The 25732-nt window shown below is 35.2% G+C and overlaps 1 protein-coding gene across 7 annotated transcripts in view; it reads left to right on the top strand.

The window, feature by feature from the left end:
* Positions 1-12284: 12284 nt before the first annotated feature.
* Positions 12285-25732, top strand: part of TRIQK (triple QxxK/R motif containing) — a 74682-nt gene continuing 61234 nt past the window's right edge. For 4 of the 7 annotated variants that reach the window (XM_017538082.2, XM_017538080.2, XM_037741864.1 and 1 more), the window contains exons 1-2: positions 12285-12432; positions 24146-24305. The gene's annotated coding sequence lies outside the window, so the exon portion shown is untranslated. The remainder of the gene's footprint in view (positions 12433-24145; positions 24306-25732) is intronic. The other 3 variants (XM_017538084.2, XM_017538083.2, XM_037741865.1) reach the window with 2 other exon arrangements.

Raw genomic sequence — 25732 nt, 5'->3', positions numbered from 1 at the left:
AAATTATCTGAATAATCTCCACATATTTGGAAAGTAAATAACATATTTTAAGTAACTCATTAGTCATATCAGAAATCAAAATGCAATGAGGTTTTTTAAATAAATGAAAATTTAAAAAATGTTAAAATCCATGAAGCTTAAGTAAGGATTAGAGAGGAATTTATGTTACTTATCTCCTCTATTAGAAAAGACAGAAAATTCTCTAATCAATGACTTCAGTTTCTACCTAAAGTAACTAAAACAAGAAGAGCAAATTAAATCCAAAGTTAGCAGAAAAGGGAAATAAGATAAAAATAGAAATCAATGATTGAAATAAGAATCTGAAAAACAAAAGAAAAAACAATAAAAATAAAAGCTGGTTCTTTAACAAAGATAATAAAATTAAAACTCTAGCCAGAGAGATTAGAAAAATAAGACAAATTGCTACTACCAGGAATGTGAGAAGTGAGGTCACCACAATTCTACAGAAATAAAAATGACTATAAGGAATATTATGAACAAATTTATCTCAATAAATTTGACAATATATATAATACATTCAAATTCTTTGCAGTATACAAACTACTAATGGTCACTAAAGTAGACAATCTGAATAGTCTTATATCTACTTTAAAAATTGGTTTTGTATTAAAGATCCTCTCACAAAAAGTCTAGGCTTTGGTGGCTTCCTTGGAGATTTCTACACAAAAATTAAGAAAGTAACACTGGCAGTTCACACAAATTCTTCTAGACAATGAAGAGAAGTGAATACTTCCCAACACTTTTGGTGAGGCCAGCATATCTCTGGGACCAAAATCAAACCCTGGCTCCTCCAGACTGTGGAAATTGGTGAGGCCATAAGAGCAGGCTCTCTGGGGCAATACACCTTAAGCAACCAGGTATCCTTGATTGTGGGAGTTCCTTTCATGCTCACTGGTGGTACTTGGGGTGGGGAACATGAGCAGGAGGTGAGCATCCCCGAGAGTCAGGCCTGCCAGAAATAAGAAAGAAGAGACAGATTCAGAGAAGAATGGAACCCTGAAACCAAAGCTGCCTTTCAGCTCTCTCCTCAGCCTCTGTGGGTGAAAAAAATATTTCCGTCTCTCTTCCTTCTCCTTTTGATTCAAATCCAATTCTTGGTCCCAGGCAAGGCCCTGTAGAAGACATAAGGCTGAAACTGGTAAGGTGCCTGTGAGTACCATGGCATCTCCATATCCATTTACAAAGCCCTCTCAGAATACCAGGCTAGTTGCTTTCTTCAGCTTTAGTATTACGTGTCAAGTGGGTGGATGAGTAAGGGCTACCTATCAGCATCAAGCTGGGCTCAGGAAAGCCTGGATTCCAGCCTTAAACTGATGAGATTGCTAGATGTGATGAGCTCCTTCAATTTTTTTATCTTATGATTCAGTCTTTGAGATCTATATCGAGATACTATCAACCAATTAAGAACCTCTCCTGAGAAGAACTTCAGCAACAACTTAGCTTGAGATTCCATACACCATCTATAGAGTAATGAATTTCTTATTTCAGGCTAATAGTCAAGATGCCCTTCCCTAAAGAAGGAGGTCACAAGTCGTGGTTGTGTGTTGGTGTGGACCTTTTGGAATGAGATGAGCTCAATGAAAAAGCTTGAGGCTGAAGAGTTTGGACTTCATTTTCTGTTGGATGGTTTGAGGTGGGAGCTGTTGGATAAGGTACAAGGCTCACTCCAGAACACTTTCTACCATCAGGTTGGTTGGTATACAAGTCCTCGCCCTGTAGCTTGAAGCTGAGCCCACAGTCCTGGGTGTCCAGCAGCTGGTACGTGTAGAAGTGCTGTTTGTTACTGGGTGTGTCCTTGCAGTCAGGGAAATGAACCTGTTTCAGGCTTTCCTGGCCAAGGAGCTCCACTTCTCTGATGTGGCCACCAGCTGACTGTAGACAAGGCAATAACCATTAGGATGCTGCTGTTGATGGCACAGGGATGCAGCCTGAAATGTAACTTGACCTTCAAGTACTTGATGTGGAGCTATTGAGCAGATCAGGCAGAAGAAACTGGTTGTCTGCACAGGTCAGGTTTGTAGCCAACAGCAGGATATGGAGGAAGCAGTTCCCCAAGCCTAGTGATGTCACAAAGTAAATATACCAAAGTGGTGCGGTTTCAGATAAGTGATCCCAGACTTACACAGTGGTGGTCATTTGAACTCCTCTTTGAGTAAAGAACAGAGTGCTATAGGGGACCACAATGTATTGGACCAGAATGTACTGTGAGGCTCAAACTTGGGAGTATTCTTCTGAACTATTCCTCTTCCTTTTCCCCCTCGGCAGTAAAATTGTTATCCTTACCAATCTTGACTCTGCAGAAGCTGGGTCACCAGAGTTAACCTTGTACATTTTATAGTAGTGAAATGATATCAGTGCAAGATAAATAATTTGTGGGGCCCAGGACAAAATGTAATTGTATGCTCCATTGTTTAAAAATTTGTTTAAAAAAAAAATCAAACAAGAAAAAGTGCCAACAAGGGCATAAGATACAAAACGTTGTTTTGCTTTCTTCCAAAGTCTCTCTCAACTTGTCACAGTGTTTTATATTGTTATTTGACACTGGTCTAAGTAGAGAAAACAAAATTTTTCATCGCATGCATGATCGTTACCATTCACCTTCATTTTGTGCAATTGCAGTTTTAAATGAAAATATAAGAGCATTTGCCAATATCCAGAATCACCAAAATTAGACAGTTCATATTTCATAGTTCATAAATGCATATGTATATTGTTGTTACTGAACCAGTAGAAACTGCAAAAAAAAAAAAAAACACCTTGAAACTATTTTTATTTTACTTCTTGATATGCACACATTCTACCAATACTCCATGGAAGCAAATGACTTTTATAGCATGTTTAACTCACATTTGCTTTGAGTCTCACTGAAATCCCACCTATGATGGGTCCATCAGAATTCTGTTGCCATGAGACATCATAACTATGTGCAAGTGGGATCACAAGAAATGGTAGAGAACTTCTTGTGAATGTCTTTTCTGCTCATACACATTCTTCATTATCCCATTAGATTTCTCTTACAAAAATAAGCTCAAAGATAAAATTATTAAAAATTTCAGCAGGGCAATAGCAGATCATTTATCAAACAGGGGAATCTTCTGATCATGGGTGCTGTGGGACTGTACATTTCTCACACCATGAAGCTGTCCCTGAGTTACAGGTCTTGAAACAGTAAAGATCAGATGGAAGTTTTGGCTTTTGTTAAAGGCTCAGCACTGTTTAGCCTTCTACTTACTGGGATTAGCCTTATCTACTCTTCTACTTCACTGTCCTGTTTTCTTGGCCCAGGTATAAAAGGTAGTGTTGTTACCCTCCTGGTTGGGGCCATGCCAAATGGCATAATGTTCAAGGAAGTAGAAAGTTGGAGTTGGGGAGAAAACAGGGGGAGGGGGGAAATGTGAAGGAAACGCTTATGGAATTATTCATAAAACAATATTACTTGGATACAACATTGATGATTCTCAGCATAAGAATATACATTGTTAACTCTAGAATAAAATAATAAAACAAATATAACTAAAGAACTATTAGAAGCATAATCTGGAAGCCTCAACATTTTTGACTAAAGCAAATAAGAACAGGAAAGGACAAATGAAGGAGAAGAGAAAAGTAGAAATGAAAAATAAAAAAATACATAGAAAAAATGGTAGACTTATACGTTCCATATTAATAACTATGTTACATGGAAATTGAATAAATATTTTTATAACAAATCAAAGATGGTCAGGCTGGAAAAAAATGAAAATTCAACAGTATGTTGTATACAAGAGACAGACTGAAATATAAAGGCCCAGATAGCTTAAATGTAAAGACATGGAAATGGATCTAGTAGAAACAGTAGGCATAATACACCTGGTCTACCACTATTAATATCAGGCAAACAGACTTCAAGACCAAGGATAACCTGAGATAAAAAGATCAGCATTTCATAATGATAAAATGATTGATTCATCAAGAAATCATAATAATCCTAAATGTATATGAGACTAATAACAAACCTTCAAAATATATAATGAAACAACACAACTAAAGAAAACATAGTGTGACGTTGGATAGCGTGATGCCTCTAGCTCTGTTCTTTTTGCTTAGGATTGTCTTGACTATATGGGCTCTTTTTTGGTTCCATATAAACTTTACAGTAGTCTTCTCTGACTCTGTGAAGAATGTCAGTGGCAGTTTAATGGGAATAGCATTGAATCTATAAATTACTTTGGGCAATATGACCATTTTCAGGATATTGATTTTTTCTATCCATGAGCATGGAATGTTTTTTCATTTGTTTGTGTCTTCTCTGATTTCCTTGAGCAGTAGTTTGTAGTTCTCCTTGAAGAGGTCCTCCATTTCCCTTGTTAGTTGTATCCTAGGTATTTTATTCTTTGTAGCAATTGTGAATCGAAGTTCATTCATAATTTAGCTCTCTGCCTGTCTATTGGTGGATAAAAATGCTTGCGATTTTTGCATATTTATTTTGTATCCTGAGACTGTGCTGAAGATGCTTATCAGTCTAAGAAGCTTTTGGACAGAGACAATGGGGTTTTCTAGCTATAGGATTATGTTATCTGCAAACAGACAGTTTGACTTCCTCTCTTTCTATTTGAATATGCTTTATTTCTTTCTTTTGCCTGATTGCCCAGGCCATGTCTTCCAATACGTTGAACAGGAGTGGTGAGAGAGGGTATCCTTGTCATGTGCTCCTGAGTCTGTTACTACAAGGCTACGGTAACCAAAGTAGGATGGTACTGGTTCAAAAACAGACACACAGACCAATGGAACGGAATAGAGATCTCAGAAATAAGACCACACATCTACGGCCATCTGATCTTCGACAAACCTGACAAAAACAAGCAAAGGGGAAATGACTGCCTATTTAAGAAACAGTGCCAGGAAAACTGGTTAGCCACATGCAGAAAACTGAAACTGAACCCCTTCCTTATGCCTTATACAAAAACTAATTCAAGATAGATTAAAGACTTAAAGGTAAACTCAAAATTATGAAAACACTAGAAGATAATCTAGGCAATGCTATTCAGGGGGAAATAGGCACAGGTAAGGATTTCATGACAAAACATCAAAAGCAATTTCAATGAAAGCAAAAATTGACAAATGGTACTAAATTAAACTAAGCTTCTGCTTAGCAAAAGAAACTATCATGAGTGAAAAGACAGCCTACACAATGGGAGACAGTTTTTGCAATCTATCCATCTGACAAAGGCTTAATATCTAGAATGTACAAGGAACTTAAATTTACAAGAGAAAACAACCCCATTGAAAAGTGGGCAAAAGACATGAACAGACACCTCTCAAAAGAAGACATTTATGTGGCCAAGAAACATATGGAAAAAAGCTCAACATCACTTATCATTAGAGAAATGCAAATCAAAACCATAATGAGATATCATCTCACACCAGTCAGAATGGCAATTATTAAAAAATCAAGAAACAGATGCTGTGAGGCAGTGGAGAAATAGGAACACTTTTACGCTGTTGGTGGAAATGTAAATTAGTTCAACTGTTGTGGAAAATAGTGTGATAATTCCTTGAAGACCTAGAAGCAGAACTCCCATTCTACACAGCAATCCCATTGCTTGGTATATACCCAAAGGAATATAAACAGTTCTGTTATAAAGATAAATGCACACACGTGTTCATTGCACCACTATGCACCATAGCAAAGACATGGAATCAACCCAAATGCCCATCAATGATAAACTGAATAAAGAAAATGTGGTACATATACACCATGGAATACTCTGCAGACATAACAAGGAATGAGATCATGTCCTTTGCAGGAACATGGATGGAGCTGCAATCCATTATCCTCAGCAAACTAATGCAGGAAAAGAAAACCAAACACCGAATATTCTCACTGATAAGTGGGAGCTGCACAATGAGAACACATGCACACAAGGAAGGGAACAACACACGCAGGGTCCTGCCGGGGGGATTTAGGGAGGGAGACCATCAAGATAGATAACTAATATATGCTGTGCTTAATGTCTAGGAGATGGGTTGATAGGTGCAGCAAACCACCATGGCATACATTTACCTTTGTAACAAACCTGCACATCCTCCATATGTATCCTGGAACCTAAAATAAAAAAGAATTAAATTTTGTAAAAAGGAAAAGAAAATATAAACAAATGCACAAGCATGGTTGGAGATTTAACACTTGTCTTTCAGTAAGTGATAGAATGTGCCTAAAAACATTGGTAAGGATCACCATGGCACATGTATACCTATGTAAAAATCTGCACATTCTGCACATGTATCCCAGGACTTAAAGTTTAATTAATTAATTAATTAATTAATTTTAAAATGTTCTTTAAAAAAAACTGTCAGGAAGGATATAGACTATAATTGACATTTAGAGAACACTGCATTCAACAATTTCAGAATACACTTATTTTTTTTCCAAATACACTGAGAACCATCCTCAAGATAAACCATATGCTAGGCTATAATATAATGTCAATAATTTCCAAAAGTTTGAAATCTTACAATGTATATTTTCTAACTACAATGGAATTAAAAGACAATAACAATAAGAGATTAGAAAACTCTCGAATACTTGGAAACGTAAAAACACAATTCTAAATATGTAACCAAATGACAAAATAACTCAGAAAAAGGGAAATTAAAACATGTCTCCAAGTGAATGCTAATTAAAATACAATATATCAAAATTTATGAGATACCTCCAATGCAATTCTTAGACATAATTTTCTCATTTAAATGCCTATATTAGAAAAAATAAAAGTTTAAATCAATTGTCTTAGATTATACCTTAATGACATGCAAAATAAGAAAATTAAGTAAGTAGAGAAAAAAGAATCATAAAGGAAAGAGTAGAAATCAATGAAATCAAAAGCAATAAATTTAAAAGCCAAAGTCTGGTTTTCTGAGAAGATTAGTATATTCAAATCTCATAAACACTTCTGTTAGGCAGATAAAATGGTACAATATTTCAGGAAAATAATTTGTTATTATATTTTTGTTTAGAATATGAACATGTACTACAAATTTATGATTCTACTCCTGGTTATAAATCAAAGAGAAAGTCTTGCAAATCTACACCAGAACTCATGTTTATAACTACCCTGTTAACTATAGAAAAAACCTAGAAATGACTCAAAAGGCCTACAACTGGAGGATAGATATATCAGTTATAATATATTCAGCCACTAAAATATTACACAGAATTTAAGCAAATCAATCACAGCTATGCACGACAGTTAACTCAATCAAGAAAACCATTTTCTTGAGTGTCTGTTAGGTGCTAGGTACTGGTCTTAACCCTTGGGATAAACCAGTTAATAAAACTGACAAAGATCTATACCTTTAAGCAACTCAGATTCTTGAAGTGGAACCAGATAATAAGCAACACACAGAATAAACTATGCATAAAATACACTAAAAAGTGGTGAGGCCAGGTGCAGTGGCTCACGCCTGTAATCCTAACACTTTGGGAGGTCACGGCAGGCAGATTGCTTGAGCCTGAGTTCAAGATCAGCTTGGGCAGCAGGGTGAGATCCTGTCTCTACTAAAACTACAAAAAAAAAAAAAACAAAAAAAAAAAAAAAAAAAAAAAAAAAATTCCCGGACATGGTGGCGGGCGCCAGTGGTCCCAGCTACTGGAGGGACTGTGGTTCCAGCTACCGTTGGAGACTAAGGTGGGAGGATTGCTTGGGTCTATAAAGCAGAGGTTGCAGTGAGCCGAGATTGAGCCACTGCATTCCAGCATTGGTGACAAAACAAGACCTTGTCTGAAAAAAAAGTGGTGAATGACTATGAACCAAAGAGCAGGTGAAGCATGGTAAGGATACTCAGCAATACTGGAGTGAGGGAGAAACTGGGCTGTAATATAAAGGGGAGACTAGGGAGATAGCTTTTCACAATGTAATATAAAATGGATATAATGTTGATGAATCTTGGCACTAATACTGAATGACAGAAGTATATTCCCAATGATGTGTCTCAATTCTGCTCTGTGGCAATGAAAAGCCCCTCTCAGATCCTACAGCTGCTCTTTTCTCCACATGTGAGGAATGTGGAGGCCTTGTTTTCAGATGGAAGAGATGCAAAATTAAAGTGGCTTGGATTACTGAGTCGTTGCCTGGACATTAGGAGGCTACCAACTGTAAAACATATTATTATTATTATGTTTACACTAAGAAAGGGAAAAAGGCCATCTGGGAATTATTTGTCAGTGGCACCATGATTCCAGAAATGTTTTGGAATCACTGACATATACTAAATGTTCAAGAAAGTGAAAAAAAGTAAATGTGAACACTTTCAATTGGTTTTAAGATATTCCTTTCCATGTCATTTGTTAAAGAAATGGCTGGCAGCTACACATTTGAAATTATATCAACATATTTGCATGTGTGACTCCATCTCTCTTCCACCTGTGAAATAATTATCTATATGAGTTCTTATATCTGAAAAATATTTGAGATAATTTTTTTTAGATTTCAGAGATAATCTTGAACTCAGTTCTTCAGAAGGCAAATAAGCATTGAACTATGCATTTAGTAATGTAGGTCCATTCTTTCTGAGGTAGGAGGGAGAACTAAACAAACTCTGGAGTGGGGACTTGGACACTAGACCAATCTGAGGACTAGCTAAAACAGTTCCAGGGCAGAAGCACCTCCCCATAAGACATGCCAACCCGTGTGCCATGTCAGTTTACCATTGCCATGGCAACCCTCAGAAGTTACTGCCCCTTTCCATGGCAACAACCCTACACTCTGGAAGTTATCACCCTCATCCTAGAAATTTCTGCATAAACCCCCACTTAATTTGCATATAACTAAAAGTGGGTATAAATATGAGTGCAGAACTGCCTCTGAACTGCTCCTCCGAGGACACTGTCAAGCAGTACCTCTGCTGCGGATGTATACTGTTTGTTTAGTAAGAGTTGCTGTCACCATCAGCTAGCCCTTGAATTCTTTCTTGGCAAAGCCAAGAATGCTTCCAGCCTAAGCCTCAATTTTGGAGCTTGCCTGTCCTGCATCCTTTCCATGGAGTTTATTCTGTGTAAGTGCTATGTAACTATAATTTCAAATAATATACAAGTCAGTGAAAATGTTTTTATGGTTAATTAATTTTCTGAGTTTTCAAAAGGAAATTTTTCTATAAGAAAAGCAAACCCATTTTCCAGTTTTTATTAAGTAGTTTAAAATATAGTACTATAAATTAAAGTCAAGACTTTCGAGCATAGACTTTGGGGATTACAGGGATTTCTTAAATGAACTCACATGAGAAATCATTGCTTTAAATGTTTTAAACAAAATTCATTCTAGTTGCCTCCCTGATATTGTTCTGGGGTGATTGAAAGGAAATAGCAATATGTATGTTTGATCTATTAAGTGATCCAAGTTACTCAGAGAGTTAGGTTGGATAATTATTTTGTCTTACGATTTAGAGCAAAGGACTGCTGAATAGGATTAAGTAATTTGATGCTGTATTTATCATGTTAAAATATTCAATATGCATCATTCGCTTTTGACAGAATCAATTTTGTTAAGATATTTGAGCTTCATATTTCTAAAACAAATTTTTACAAATGATTCAAATATATATTTTTTTCAAATTTCAATCAATATGCATATTCATCTAGGACAAAGGAGTTAGTACATACAATTATTAGATTCTAGTTTACATTTCAACTTGCCAGAATTTTAAGTCAATAAGGTATGTCTTTATATGGTGAGTAAATAAGCGTATAACATACATCTGGATGTTTTAATTTTAAAACATTAAGCTATTTCCTTCTTTTTCAGTGTCCCTAAGATATAGTTATATATTTGATAAATTATATTTGCTCTTCGTAAATTCTTCCAATATACATTTGGGCCTATGGAGGGATTTCAAATTACACATGTTCCAAGTTTTATAATAGAACATGAGGTAAAAAATAAATAAGTGAAGTGTGAATAGCGTGAGACTCTTCTACTCCAAAAGTTACAATATATGTGTTCTATCTACATATCATTTGTAAAAGAAATAGCTGGCAGCTACACACTTGGAATTATGTCCTACTTGGGAGTATTAATAAGAAATATTTAGGAGCTTAATTATTTTGAAAAACACTTGAAAGACTACTTTGCAGTAGTTAAATGCGTGTAGAGTAAGATGGCTAGTGCCCATTTTATAGATTAATAAACTGCTTGTAGAACAATTAGCTAGGACAAGCTCATCTCACAAAAATGTGTTCATAATAAGAAATGCAGTGGTAGAGACTCACTATTTGCTGTTCCACCCTTATTTTGAAATAGTAGATACAGTTTTAAAATGTATTCCTATGCATATGTAGAACATATTTTCTCCTGGATGTTTAACTAGACACCAAGGTGTCAAGTTCCAGCAATTTGAGTGCATGCTTCAAACATCTGGAGCTATACATATGGGTAGTATACAGCTGTGTTTATTTCAATGATTACACATTTACATGCATATAATACATTTATTTAAATGTATAATATTTTATATATGTGAGAATATTCAAACAAATACATTTGCATCTTTAAATATGTAATGAAAATGGACTCAAGTACGTTCACCACTTTTATTTAAATCTTACAGCATTTATTTACATAATATACTTACTAATGTACAATCATAACTCTTTTCTTTTAGTCTAAAACCAATTTTTTTTGTGTTTTTGAGACAGAGTCCTGCTCAGTCACCCAGGCTGGAGTGCAGTAGTGCAATCACAGCTCACTGCAATCTCCACCTCCCGGCTCAAGCGATTCTCCTGCTTCAGCCTCCTGAGTAGCTGGGATTACAGGCATCTGCCACCATGCCCGGCTAATTTTTGTATTTTTAGTAGAGAAAGAGTTTCACCATGTTGACCAGGCTGGTCTTGAACTCCTGACCTCAGGCATCTGCCTGCCTCTGTCTCTCAAAGTGCTAGGATTACAGGTGCGCATGCCACCATGCCTGGCCAAACCAAACATTTTTAAAAGATTAAAGAAAATCAAGAAAGTTTTATAGAGAGTTATTTACATTTAGCAAGCTTTCAGAAGAATTTAGAAGTTCAGCAGGTCAAGAGTGTAAAATTATTTGTAATTGGAATGGATTTCTTTTATTCCAACAATTGCATCACAGTGTGATGAACATTTTAATTGAATCTCAAGGCACTTTTCCAGAAGTACTTTTTTTTTTTCGTTACTACAACCGCATCAGACAAGATAAACACTTCTGGGTTCTGGTTTAATATGTAAAGGAAAAAAATTTCACTACATAAAGCCACACACATAACAATCTAGTTAAGAGTATTAATATAATCTCATTTAACTCTACCTTTATTTCTGGGAGAGGAACTGGAGACCAGAAAATGATTTAGGAGGACAGAAAATAAAATTACATTTTGGATTCAATTCCTGGCCATAATATCCTGTGAGATTTCAGAGAGCCTTCTGGTTAGTCTATTTATACTTGTCTCCTTTTTTTTTTTTTTTTTTTGTATGCTACTTTCTTTCTCAAGGGCTTTTTAAAAAAGATATGATGGGCTGGCCTAGAGGAAGGTAACTTTTATGTGAGCAAGAGAAAAATTACATTGGATGTTGCATAATATTTAGAAGGAATTTTAGATTTAGTTTACCACAGTATTAAAAATAATGGCTGCAGGCACTTAGATTTGTTGAATGCTTGAACAAACCTAGCCTTTCCTAGCCTGTGTTTCATTGTTCATAGGCTGTGGATAATACTTTCAGTGTGTTTTGTAAGGATTACATGAGTATATGAATAAAGCATTCTATATTCGAATGCATTTCAAATAACATCTTAATATTTCATTCCCATTTTGTAGATGTGAAAATTGAGTACCTAAACATGGGCTCCTAAATCTTAATTGTCGGTCGTGTTTTAGCAATCTTTCCTAAGTTGATTAATCTCTAGTTAATATAAACTGTTTTTTTCTTTTTTGCTGTTTGAATGGTTAATGAATTCATTGTGTACACAGACAACGTACACTTCCACTTACGGATGCTCCTGGGAGTGTGAATTGGGGAGTGTGTGTGAGATGGGAAGGGTTCAATAACCAAAATAACATATTTGTCCGTTTTATATTTACAAAACAAGTCACAGTCTTTATTTTTAATTTCTACAGTCACCTTGTGAGACAAATATTGGAACTCCAGGGTAGCATCAAAAGGAGGGAAAGGCCGCAGGGCGGGCGCCTTTGCGTCCTGGACCCGCGTAGAGGCGGGAGAAAGACCTACCAATCCGAGAGCCGGCTGAGGCCTGGTCCCGCCCCTGCGAGCAGAGCCCCGCCTCTTTTCCGCCTCGGCCTTTGGGAGTAGGAGTGTGCGGCTGGCTCGTCCCGCCCCTACCCCTGAGTGACAGGACCGTGGACAGCAACATTTCCAGCCGGACACGAAGTTTGTCGGCCCTTGCCTTGGCAGAGCTGAGGTGTGTGTCCGGCGAGTGCGAGGGGATTTGGGGAGACCTTGCTCAGGATGCTCGGGATCCGGGACTGAAAATGGGCGCACCTCCTTAGCTAGCCTTAAAGCTTTTAGGAGACGATCGTTCCGTCCCTGGGAGCGGCACTTGGGCGGGCTGGGCGGAGGGAGGCCCTGCAAGAGAATCCCGGAATCCGGGAAACCCACTAGGTACGAAGATGACGGAAGGACCCGTTCCCGCGGATCAGGGCGCTGGATGCGGGGTGGGGGATGGAGGGTGCTGGGTTCGGTGGGCGTGGCCGTTGCGGTTGCTAAGGAACGCGCGGTTCCCAAGGAACGCGCGGTTCCCGCCCTGCCAGCGTGTCTGGCGCCTGCCGCTGGGCCCCGGATATGTTTGTCCCGCCCACTACCCAAGGTCTTCCATGCGGCTCGGGATTGGCTCCTTTGTGCTGTCAGATAACTTGCGGCAGCTTATTTCTCTGTGCAGCTCTTCGGGTTCTGCAGTTCCCTTTTGGGCCCCCCTTTTCCATGGTACTCCTCTTCACTCTTTCACCTGCTTCCTCTTATTAATGAACGAGTATTTGAATGCCAAAACTTTTGCAGAGAGGCGATTCAGACAGGACTAGGTGGCTTTATTGGTGGTGGTGAGGAGAGTGGGGTTACTTTTCCTAGAGCTTGGTGAATTCTGAATCCATCAGATGTTGGTGTCCACGTGGATGACTAGGAAAAGGGGACTGGAATCAGGTTTCTTCTACTTGGAGTTCTCTGGGGCTTGTTAGAGCTTAATAAGCCTTCCGAAGAAGTCGAAGCAAGTTATTTCTAGAGAAGCCCCAAGACATAATCTCCCTTTCATTCTCTATTGTGGAGAGGTGTGCTCAACCAGTAGAGCTGTTTTTGCTTCATTAGGCCCATACTTAATGATCAACCAGTATGGGATGAGTTGGTAACCTCAGATAACCACTTCAAATCTCCTTTTGTTTGCTCATGTACTCTTGCCCCTAATGATTCAGACACAACAAACATTCCAGAGAGAAAACACAAAAGAGCTAAAAAACCTTTGCCAGGTTTACAGTGTAAACCCGGAGGAAGGAAGCTTGTACTACTTGTTAACATCGGAAAGAGCATTGGCCTACAAGTCAGGAAACTGGCAGGGTTAAGAAGTGTTTGTCCTTGGGCAGTAACTCTCGCAATTGTTTTCTTATCTGTAAAATGGGGACTGTAAGATATACCCTTCCTTCCTAAAAAAAGGAATAATTGATTGTGAAAGTATCATTAGAGCAATGATCTACACATATGTGAAGTGTTATTGATTACACTTTTAATCTTTTTGTCTATATGATCCTAATTTATAAACATGTGTAAATATTGCCATTCAGCTTAAAGTATTTTCAAATTTCCCTTCTGATTTTTTTTTTTTTTTTAATCTTTGGGTCATTTGGAAATGGGGAAGAAATTCACTCATCTATTCATTATTGATTCTGTATTGGTTCTGTTTAGGTAGCACCTGTAATATCTTGAATGACACTTTTTCCCTTTTAATATCACTAGGTATATATATACCTGAAAAGATTGAGATGGAGTCTCGCTCCGTTGGCTAGGCTGGAGTGCAATGGCACAACCTCAACTCACTGCAACCTCTGCCTCCTGGGCTCAAGCAATTCTCCTGCCTCAGACTTCCGAGTAGCTGGGATTACAGGCACACACCACCGCACCCAGCTAATTTTTGTTTTTTTTAGTAGAGACGGGGTTTCACCATGTTGACCAGGCTGATCTTGAACTCCTAACCTCAGGTGATCCTCCTGCCTCGGCCTACCGAAGTACTGGTATTACAGGCGTGTGCTTCAATGCCTGGCCGGAAACATTACCTTTTAATGCGAGGATGACTAACCTTTTGGTGTCATTTACCACTTTGATAAACCAAGGAAACGTATTGACTCACTCCTCAGAAAAAGGTGCAATTTGAAGCCTAAATGGGCCCTGGATTAAGAACATCTGTTTTTGTTCAACTTCTTTAGGAATAAGGAAATTATTCTCTGCCACTGCCTCATCCTACAGAGAGACTAAGTAACTTTTACCCAAGGCTACATACCTGGGAAAAGAGTGGGGCTTTTATTTTTCTTCTACAGTGCCTCTTACCATAGCATACCTTAGTTCAGGGTCTTCAGCCATCCCCCTATCATTTTTATTTTTTTTAAGTGCTAATAAACAGGAACTAACAATGTTCAGCCAATTGTTGCTATCTTACAAAACCATGTAATCTATGTTTTATCTCAAATGCCCTTTGATCATAACCTCTTAAAACATATTCTGGTATTTAAACAAGTTAAAAAGAGTATTGTCAAATATTTTGAGAAAAATGTGAAATTGTATTTTTGAGATGAGCATTAGATACATAAACTTCCTCATCTATCCAAGTCCGTTTTGGACAAAGAAAGCTTATTACTTTTAATACATGCCACTTGAATATCATTACTCGATACTTATAAATCTTTTTTTTTTTTTTACTTAAGTGAATAATCTTTTGTAATGTTTTAATTCGTGGATAAAAAATATTGTGGTTGTTTTCACTGTGGCTCTTTTCCTGATTCTATATTCATACAGAGATCTGTAAATAGAGTTCATTATTTTCTTTGGTCGAATTCTCTAGCTTTACCAATAAAAGTGGGCATCAATAGTAGATATAGAAAAGTTGTTATTGGATAAGGAAAAACTTAAAGAGGTAAAGATCTATTGCTTTTGTAGTATGCATGAATGTGTATAGGAGTACCTGTTATTTCTTTAGTGCTTATAATTTTATTGGAACTGTTTGATACTTGACTATTCCTTTCTTTACTCAATTCAGTTCATTTCTTGTAGAGAAAGAGGGATAAAGACAAGTGGCTTAGAGAGAGCATTACAATGGATTTAGAGATTTTTAGAGGCTCAATAATAGCTCTTTCCATCCTCTCTTGAGTTTGTAAACAGACGTGGAGTTTGCCATATCAACTTCAACTTGCAATAACAAGTCGATAGGGGATACTGCTTTATCCAAAAATCAGACCAAAAATGAGTGCCAGTACTTCCTACCTCCTTTTACTCCTACTCTCTTTCCTAGAACCTAGACTTTAGTTCAGCTGAGATAAAAATTTCAGATTGCAGGACCGATATGCTTACGCACAATTACTGCTTTTCATGGTCTAAGGCAGAGAGGGTAGTAAAAGAGGGCAAATCTTCAGTGCTTACTGGTGTATGTGGGTTAGCTCCACGGGTGGAGTAATGTGAACTAGTCACTGATCAGATTAGTCTCTTTTTGGTAAACTTGAATAAGAAGTGGGATCTGAGGCCAGGACTGTAAATCTAGGGCTGCGGTTTTCCATTCTGGGTGACACCTCTGGAGTATTTGATATATGCCAGGGTGTTTTAAATTATTCTAATGTCTTTAGAGGAAGTACTACTGACTTTTGGGACCTTGAAGTTTAGAGATGATAAATACTGTGTAATGTAGAGGGCAATCAGCTCAATGAAGAATTTCCTTGTCTTACTCCAATGCCAAAGCATCTCCACTGAGAGCCCCTGCTCCAATGGAAGCTCCTCTACGTAGAAACGTGAAACTAGGCCAGATTTCCCCTTAATCTTTGTTCATATGTATCTGCATTTTTAATATCAGTAGATTTTACTCTAACTGTGAATGTCTTAAACAATATTACTTAGAATTTTGTGTTTTTCTGATATTTGTCCAGAGTGACTAAAATAATACTAATGGAAAATAGTAGTGATACATATTTGATCATATTTAATATTCTCAAATTTCCTATTAAACAGATAAGGATCATGTAGGCCTAGAGCTAATTTTTTTATACCCTTTACATATATTTATACCCTTTTTACGTGGTAGAAATGTTCAGTACCTTTCCAACAATAGAATGAGATAGGTATATGTTTTCATGAAAAAGAAATGATTCCTACTTACCTCATAATTTTGAAATGTTAAACAACAGTAAAAAGGTAAGCATTCCATACTCAGTGGTTTAACAGTTTTGTTGACTTAGAAGGCAAACACAGTTTCATTAATGAAAGACTCTTGTCAGTTGCATGACTTTTAAGCCACCGAAATTGAGCAAGGACGTCAGCATAAAGTAGCTTTGTTCTTCTATAGTAGTATTTTTTATTGACATACTTGCAAAAATGCCAGCCTAATTATATGGAACAATTTAAAATGTTGGCAATGACAAAAGAAAGATAGGTTAATCTGAGTAACATTTGTTTTACATACTTTGAGTCTTAAAATATTCAAATATTGCAGGGTATAGAATAATGAACTATGTGGATACCTGTGGCAACGTCCCAACTGTGGATTACAGTTTATTACCTACAGCAGGTGGAAGGTGCACTGCATTGAAAGTTTTAGACTTAGCTCTGGAAGTAGAAATATCCTTTGTTATGCAAAAAACAAATCTTCAACCTTTTCCACATGCATAGTTAACTTGACTGGAAGTTAACTGTTTTTTTTTAACAATATGTATGAGTATTATAATACATTGCTGTCATTCAGTGTGACTCAATATATAATACTGAATCTCTCTGGGCAGAGGTACATCAGATGTTTTTTCAAGATAGGAAGGTACAGTTTTAAAAAGAACCTCCCAGTTTTCAATTCTGCTTTGTCTGTGTTCCTAGGAAGTTAATTCTCTGTCTCTTCTCTCCTCAACACCATCCCCTTTATACATGTATGGAAAACATTGGCTTATGTAGAAATTATTTATACAGTTTTTTTCAGTGTCAAAATATTCTGGATAAATTTGCATTTGAAAATGAATCAAGTGAAACAAGGCATCATACAAAATCAAGGCAGAGGATATCAGCAGAAGACTCAGACGTATACCTATGAAACTCTAAAAATAATCTTAAGCTAAGGAAGAACATTTCAGAGTTATTTGCTATCCAACACATTTAAGACTATATGGCTTCTATGGATAGAAGAACTTCATGTAAAAAGAACAGACAATGATGAAGTGACAGAAAGAAGATATTAACAGAAAATAAAAAGATGAGAAACTAAAAATATGAGAGCCATGTCAGTTTTTGGTTTCTCTTGTAACACATTACTCCACATTTCGTGACTTAAAACAACACAAATTTATTATCTGGCAGTTCCATAGTTCAGAAGTCTGACATAGGTCACTTTGGGCTGAAATAGAGGTAAGGACAGGGCTGCATTCCTTTCTGGAGGCTCTAGGAGAGATTATCAGTTTCCTTGTCTTTTGTGGTTTCTGGAGGCTGCCCACATTTCTTGGTTTATGCACCGCCCCCTAACTTCAAAGCCAGAAACATTGCAGCAATCTGACTTATTCTGTAGTCACATCTCCTTCTGACCACACCTGGAAGGGTTATCTACTTTTGAAGACACATTCAGATAATTCAGGACAATCTCTTCATTTTGAGGTTCTTCATTGAATCATGTCTGCAAAGTCTCTTCTGCAATCCAACTTATTTGTAGCTTATGGGAATTAGGTCTTGGACATCTTTGGATTGGGGGGACATTATTTTACCCACCACAAAAGTGTTAAAAATCTGTATTTGAGGCAGTAACATTTATAATTGATGTTGTTGTACAAGGTTTAGTCAGTGTGGAGAATAGACTTGAGAGGTTATTTTAGTTAAAAAGTTGTAAATCATAAAAAGATGATATATGGAGAATAAAGAATAGAGTCCACTGTATGGCTATTTGGAGTCTCTGAATAAGAGACAAGAAAATAGATAGATAGATAGATAGGTAGACAGATAGATAGGTAGATCAATTAGTTGTTCCTAAAGAAGAGAACAGAGCATTTGAAAGAAAACTATTTTTAAAAATATAAGAGAAAAACTTTCCTGAGCTGAAAAAGACCTATGAAGGAAGTAAGAGCCTTTTTAATGTAAGGCATGACAACTTAAAGAGACACAATAATCACAAAATTATCAAATTGTGATAATAAAGAAAAAAATGTTTTCCACATCAAGAAAGAAAAAAAAAAAGCATGTTATTATCAGGAAATGAAAATTATATGGGCCTCAGACTTCTTTTCTGTAGTATGAAATGCCAGAAAACAATAGAGCAACATGTTTATAGTTAAAAAAAATTCCCATGCAGTTTGCAATTCTTGTGTGATGGCAACAGAAAACCACTCTTATTGTATACAGTCCATCCCTGATTTATGATGGTTTGGCTTATGATTTTTCAACTTTGTGATGGGTTTATTGGTATGTAATCCTATTAGTTGAAAAGCATCTGGACTTATGATGGTTTGATTTACAGTATTTCATTTTTACTGTGGGTTTATTGGGGTATGAAATGAATTTTCAATTTAAGATATTTTTGACCTATGATGGGTTTATTGGGATGTAATCCCATGGTAAGTCAAGGAGTATCTGTATAAAGGAATCTAAACTACTTCATGTTTGCTTTTGAGGAAAAAGACCTGAAGATACCAGCTTATTATGAGATAATGCAAGATCAACACAAATGCCATTTTGCATGTGTGTGTGTGTGTGTGTGTGTGTGTATAATTGATGGTATATCCCAGGTTTTAAATAATTTGTTTAAATCTAGTTAAAAATTGGCTGCTAATTAAAAAATCATTTGCATGAGAAAATATATATTTTTAAATTGATTCAAAAACAAAAACCTAGATTTAAATAAAATTTTGTGAACTTCTGACTTATTTACATCAGAGAGGAAACTTGATAATTAAAGAGTATAAATGGATATAAAAAGTATCCCTAAACCATTGATTAGCAAACTTTGACCAGCAGGCCAGATCTGACTCACTGTCTGCATCCTATGATCCGTGAGCTTGAAATGGTTTGTACATGTTTAAATGGTTGAAAAATCAAAAGGATAATGACATTTTGTTACATGTGAAAATTATGTAAAATTCAAATTTAATTGTTTATTAATAAAGTTTTATTGGAACACAATCACACTCATTTGTTTACATATTGTCTATGGCTGCTTTTACAGTACAATACAATATAGCAGAGTTGTGTAATTGTCACAGAGCCATACATGGAGGCACTTTCATTGGCCTGCTCTGAATCTCAGCACACTAAAATCACAGTCTCATTGTTATAATTTGATTTTCCTTCTTGACATGCAAAGCCTAAAATATATATATATCTACAAAACAGAATAAGTTTTTCAACTCATGACCTGAATTGTAAACCTTAGTCTACTTTTCTTTTCAGTTCAAGGGACTCAGATTTATTCAATTTTTGGTGAATAAATGTTTGACTTACCCCAGCATCTCTTTGGTTTTATATGGTTAAGATTAACCTCAAAAATCTATCATTATTTGCATTTTACAATCCACATCTTCACTTTTCCATCTCTATTCCATAAATGAAACAAAATTCATGTAAATATTTTATAATATTTTTCCAAAGATGAAAATCAGGTAATATTTCAATATTATAATAAGAAACAATGGGTACTATTATATGCGAAAATTCTAGATGTTTTTGGAGATAAGTAGGTACAATATTTAATAAGTGAGTTACATATCAATCAGATAACCACAGATTTTTCTGGCAGGCATAGGTGAATTATACAGAGAAAGCATGTAATTAAATGGGGTCTTGAAGAGTACCTATGAATTCAAGTTAGACAAGGTTAGGGCTGAGCAACATTAAAGTAAGTATAATACGATTTGTAAAACTATTAAGCTGTAAATAGGGTCTTGTGGTTGGAAAATCAAAAGAACTTTAGGTACTGGAGACTAATCTAGAGAAAAATAGCTAGAGTTGAGGCAGTATGAACCTGCTAGCCCAGACTGAGAAGGCTGTTATATGACATGCAAAACTATTTTTATCTTGCAGGCAATGAGGATCCATTTCAGGTTTGCAAATGGTAGAGCAACAAGATCGAATTGTTATTTTAAAATGGTTCTGAAACTTTTTCAAATATGGTACCACACTTTCTAAAATTCTTTAATTCTATGATTATACTTTCATGGAATAAAAGTTGTTTTGCGGTATATATAAGTTTTCCTTTAAAGGGAATATATAAACAATCCCTTAGTTACCCTAGGAACTTACATGGTAGGTAAACTTACGTGAGCAGACTGTTAAATAAACTTAAATCATTAAAAATTTTCAGAATATACATATATGTATATTATATATTTATAATGATATACATATAATATAATATGTATATATAATATTATATATATGTATAATATACTTTATAAGATGTTACTTATGAAGTAAAAATGTAATCTGTTCTGGCTTCTCCTGGGTAGAACTGTTTTAAGACAAAACATAATGTATATGTAAATGTTTTAAGACAAAACATAATGTGTATGCTTGTACACTGCACCACTTTTATATAGGACTTGCAAAAATTTTATGAAAGCTTGAGATGATAGAAGTTTAGCTATAGACCATTTGAATATAATTAGATTTTCTTTGTTTAGTATTTAAAAACAATTTAAATTAATGCTTAGCATTTCTTCTAATAAAATTAATACATTTGTTTGGAATGCCTGTGTAGATTTGACTGAAAACATATCTCCTTTGAACCTTGATTTAGAGATATAATGAAAATAGTTATTCAGATGATGTTGTCTCATATTTATGTAGACCTTTATATTTAACACATTATTTTCATTGAAAGATTTTATTTCATTCTTACTTCACATATATATGTGTATATGTATATATGTGTATCTGTATGTATATGCATACATAAACACACATATGTGTATACCTACACACATGTACATATATGTATGTGTATGCACACACATGTATATGTACATATGCCTGTGTACACATGTATGTACATGTACATACAGCTACACACATATACATATACACATATATATGTTCATGTGTACATGTGTATATATACATATACACGTACATATATGTATGTATACACATATATGTTAAGTAGGAATGAAATAAAATCTTTTAATGAAAAAATATATGTATGTATATGTATGTATACATGTATGTATATGTAAAAGGGCTCTTACTCCATTTTACAGAGGTAGAGTCCATAGTTTAGGTGAATGGTCCGAACATACTCTGATATATAGAGGAAAGAGAGTGAGCTCTATGATCGGATAGATTTGAGTTTAAATCTGTTCCCTGTCAACTTTGCATGCTTGGGTAAATCACTTAATCATTAGGAAACTCAGTTTCCTCAGTTGGGAAATTGTACCTATTTTATAAAAATGTTATGAAAATTTATTATATGTGGTGTGCTTACCACAGTGGTTGCCACATTAGTTGCTAGCCAACAAAAGGGTAGTTGCTGAGATTATTACTAATATTAACAATCACCATGAGTAAGGCTCCAACACCCATCATTTGCATTTTCAAAATCCAAAAGTTCTGCAAAATTAAACTTTGTCAAGTTTTTTGCAAACTTAATTGAGACAAAAAACAGATTTGAAATGACATGGGACTATTTACGTAATTAATAGGCATAAGATTTTTCTATGAAGTATTAATGTGCTTCCTTTCAGGAGTATTATGTAATTATGGTAGATGGGATTTATTACCTTTTTATAATCTAAAAACATTCAAGTCATATCTGGCCCAAACATTTTAGATATGGACTGTAGACTTGCATTTTTATGACACTTGTATTTTAATAACCGCTTTATTGAGCTATATTTCACAAGCATAAGATTTATCACTTTAAAGTGTACAATTCAGGAGTTTTTAGCATATTCCAAATGTTGTGCAACTACCTAATTTTAGAACGTTTTCATTATCTAAAATAGAAATTCTGTATCCATTATGTCCATTTCTACCCCTTCTAGACTCCAACCCCTTAAACAACCACTAATCTGTTATCTTTCTCTATTGAGCTTCCCCTATCTGGCTCAATAGAGAAAGATAGAGAAGTTCCATTTCATATAAAGGGAACAATAGAAGTTATGTATTAAGTGGACTTTTGTGACTGACTTCTTTCACTTAGACACATGTTTACAAGGGTCATCCATGTTGCAGCATTACCAATATTTAATTCTTTTTAATATTCCATCACATAGATATATAACAGATTTTATATACCTATTCATCATGAGTTGTTTCTCCTTTTTGGCTATTAGAATAATGCTGCTATGAACATTCATATGTAAGTTTTTGGTTGGAGATGTTTTCCTTTTTTTTGGGTATATACCTGAGAGTAGAATTGCTGGCCATATGATAACTCTGTGTTTGGATTTTTGAGGAGCTGCCAAACTTTTTCAAAGTGTGGCTGTATCATTTTACTTTTCTACCAGCAATGTATAAAGGTTCCAGTTTCTCCACATCCTCATCTCCAGTTGCATTTTAAAAAAAATTGTCATCCTACTAGGGGTAAAGTGGTATATCACCATGGTTTTGATCTGAATTTTCCTAATGACAATTATGTTGAGCATCTTTTCCTGTGCTTTCTGGCAATTTGTATGTCTTCTCTGGAAAATCGTTCAAATACTTTGGCCATTTAAAAATTGTATTATTTGATCTTTTATGTTGAGTTGTGAGAGTTCTTTATATATTCTGGGCACTAGACCTTTATCACATATATGGCGTGCAAGTATTTTCTTCTATTCTGTGGACTGCCTTTGCACTTTTTTGGTCATGTTCTTTAAAGCACAAAAGTTTTATTTTAATGGAGTGCAATTTATCTATTTTTTATTTTATTGCTTGTGCTTTTAGTGTTGTATGTAAGAGAATATTTTCTAAATCAAAGTCATAAAGTTTTATTCCCATGTTTTCTTTCAAATGTTTTATAGTTTTAGTCTTTGCATTTAGTTCTGTGATTCATTTTGTATTAAATTTTGTGTATGGTGTGAGGTAAGTGTCCAACTTTATTATTTTGTAGCACCTTCATTAAATGAAAGTGATCATATACTTCCATGATCACTGCAGCAGTGGAAAGGGAGAGTGGCTCATTATGCACTGGTATTTAGTGTTTCATTGGTCAAATAAAAAATATTATTCTTTCATATTATTACTCTTGGATTGTTAGCACTATTTAAAAGTAACCTAAAAATTACTATTTTTAATTATCTCATTAGAATTAGTAAAGCTTGTGTTCCCAAATAATTGGGGTTACATTTTGAGTTGGTATCATGATTAGACAGCAGTTTGAAAATATTTAAATTTGATGCTCTTATCCATATGAGAGCAATTGCAATATAAAACTAGACATAACTTCATTGCCTGGCATTTAGTAGGTTTTCAGTAAATATTTAACAAACAGAAATGAATAAATCATGCATTACCTGCTTATTATTCCATGTTGCTTTTAAAATGGGCATTTAGAAATAACATATATTTTGACATTTATGACTGAATAAATATAATTTTTAAGTCAAACTTGTGCAAATTAAAATAACAGAAAATAATTTTATAGCAGTCTCTTTACATTTATGCCTGACTTTAGAAAACAGTGGAAGCATCTCCTGCTACTTTTCAGATAATTGTTTAAGACACACTAGGTCATGTAAATTTAAATAGATTTTTCTGTTACAGGACTTCTCAGAGCCTTTATTATGAAAATATGCCTTGTTAAAAGGGGCATAATATGCAACATTTTCCAAATATATTTGGCATAGAAATGTATTCAGATTGAATAAACAACAGAGCTAGCAAACTAAGAAACACTTTTTGGAAATGTTTTCACTGTGATTTAGATTCTTGGACAACTAGGGAACTGGAGATCATTCATTTACTATTTCTATATACTTTGTTTTGAATTGCAGTAAGAAAAATCACCAACAATATTATTTTTGGTATTTGGAATTGAATTTGCCAGGAATGCAAGCACAGCTACCTAAGTAAAGACCTTTGGCTTTGGAAACATCTTACCCCTTGGCAGCTTTCCAGAGTTTAGACTTGGCAGCATCAAAGACACAACGCAAGGTGTGTTTATTTGATTTAACATTTTGCAAAAGGTGTTTTGATTTGTAGTTTGTTTTCTTTCACTTTGTACTTCTTGCTTTGGGTTGTTTTCTTCTGGCAATGAACCTGTGTTCCAAGCAGAGGTTTTTCTTATGGAAGGCAGTATTACAATAAGGGAATGTTTTTACTTGTATTTATTTTGTGATATTTCAGCAAACCCAAATAAATGAAGTAACATTTATAAAGTTATACATTTATAACTAATATATTTGTTAAATGTTTAGTATTTTCAATTGCCTATTAAGATATGTTGCTACATTAAATGCTTGATCTGTCTTGACATTCAGTACATTATTATACTTTGGTATATTGCAATATTTTGGTAATTATTTATTGGTTTTAATCACTTTTCCTGCATATGAAGTGATGGACAGATAATCATCATAAAATATCATTTATTCAACAATACTTCTTAGTAAATTGATCCATTCATTTTTCTCATGTATTGTGGAGAGAGGAAATATGACATAAAATAAAATGAAGAATATGGGTCCCTGTTTATCTCTGACCTCATCTCGTCCTGTTCTTTCCCACTCCTCACTCTACTCAAAGCCTTTCAATAGCTCTCCATTTTACATAACATAACATCTAAATAAAGCTTTTAGACTGGCCTAATTGTCTCTACAAGACTTGATCCTTTGTTACTTCTCTAATTTCATCTTTAACTGTTCTCATGGTCCTTCACTTGCCCTGGGCATACTGCCTCCTTGTTGTTCTTTGTACATGCCAGGCATTTTCTCATCTCAGAATTTTTGCACTTGCTATTCTTTCTACTACATTGCTCTTCTTCCATATGTAGAAATTGTATGACCAATTTCCTTCCTATTTTTTTTTTTGGTCTTTATTAAAAATTCACCTTCTAAATGGAGTCTTACCTGATGACCATCCAACAATTTATATTCTTTGTTTGCTCTATAGTTTTTATCACTATCTATTGATCTGTATGTTTACACTTATGTGTCTTCCTTATTATCATTATCCCTCATAAGAATATAAGGCATGTGAAGGCAGGAGTTTTGGTTTGCTCTGTTTGTGCTCTATCTCTAGTAACTGGAGTGGTCCCTGGCTCTTGATGAGTGAACGTAGGAATGATCAGTGAATTCAGTAAATGTTTTTTTAACAACTTACTACAAGCTAGCCACTAAGAGTTCCTACCTCAGGAGTATAGTTTAACAAAGGAAGTGGATAATTCCAGCAGCCATTTTACTATAGTATTGTGTTATAATAAAAGTATGAGTAGAATGCTGTCATCACTTGGAGAAGGAGCATTTAAATCAGACAATGTTGTACTTGTGAAAGGCTTCTGGAGAAAAGTAACATTTGTATCGGTAAGAGGAGCTGAGGTTATACTGTAGAAACAAGCAAGCTCAAATTTCAATGTCTTAACA

The sequence above is a fragment of the Cebus imitator genome, unplaced genomic scaffold, assembly GCF_001604975.1.
Source record: "Cebus imitator isolate Cc_AM_T3 unplaced genomic scaffold, Cebus_imitator-1.0 Scaffold109, whole genome shotgun sequence".
NCBI classification, from domain to species: Eukaryota; Metazoa; Chordata; class Mammalia; order Primates; family Cebidae; genus Cebus; species Cebus imitator.
The sequence above is the reverse complement of the archived record's forward strand: the minus strand, read 5'-3'. Positions and strand labels throughout refer to the sequence as shown.